This window comes from Penaeus monodon, chromosome 15 (assembly GCF_015228065.2).
Source record: "Penaeus monodon isolate SGIC_2016 chromosome 15, NSTDA_Pmon_1, whole genome shotgun sequence".
In the NCBI taxonomy this organism is placed as follows: domain Eukaryota; kingdom Metazoa; phylum Arthropoda; class Malacostraca; order Decapoda; family Penaeidae; genus Penaeus; species Penaeus monodon.
In genome coordinates this window covers 34,976,942-34,977,219 of record NC_051400.1, presented here as the reverse complement: position 1 = coordinate 34,977,219, position 278 = coordinate 34,976,942, and positions in this window count along the sequence as shown.

Genomic DNA, 278 nt, shown 5'->3' with positions numbered 1-278 from the left:
AGGCATATTTTCGTTTCGTATATGTTTCTCCAATCTCTCTCTTTTGCGACAAAAGTGTGACATTGATATAAAAACATCACATACTGATATATGCAAATGAATAATCTTAATAAATATACATAAGGCATTATTTGTCTTATGTTACGACTTTCCAATAAAAAAAATGAGATTTACTTTTTAAAAAATGCACCTGCTTATTGGTTCTTCAATCGGGTATCGGATATCCTCTTCAGAAAGAAAAAGAAAAAAAAAACAAGTACTGAAAATATTGGACGATA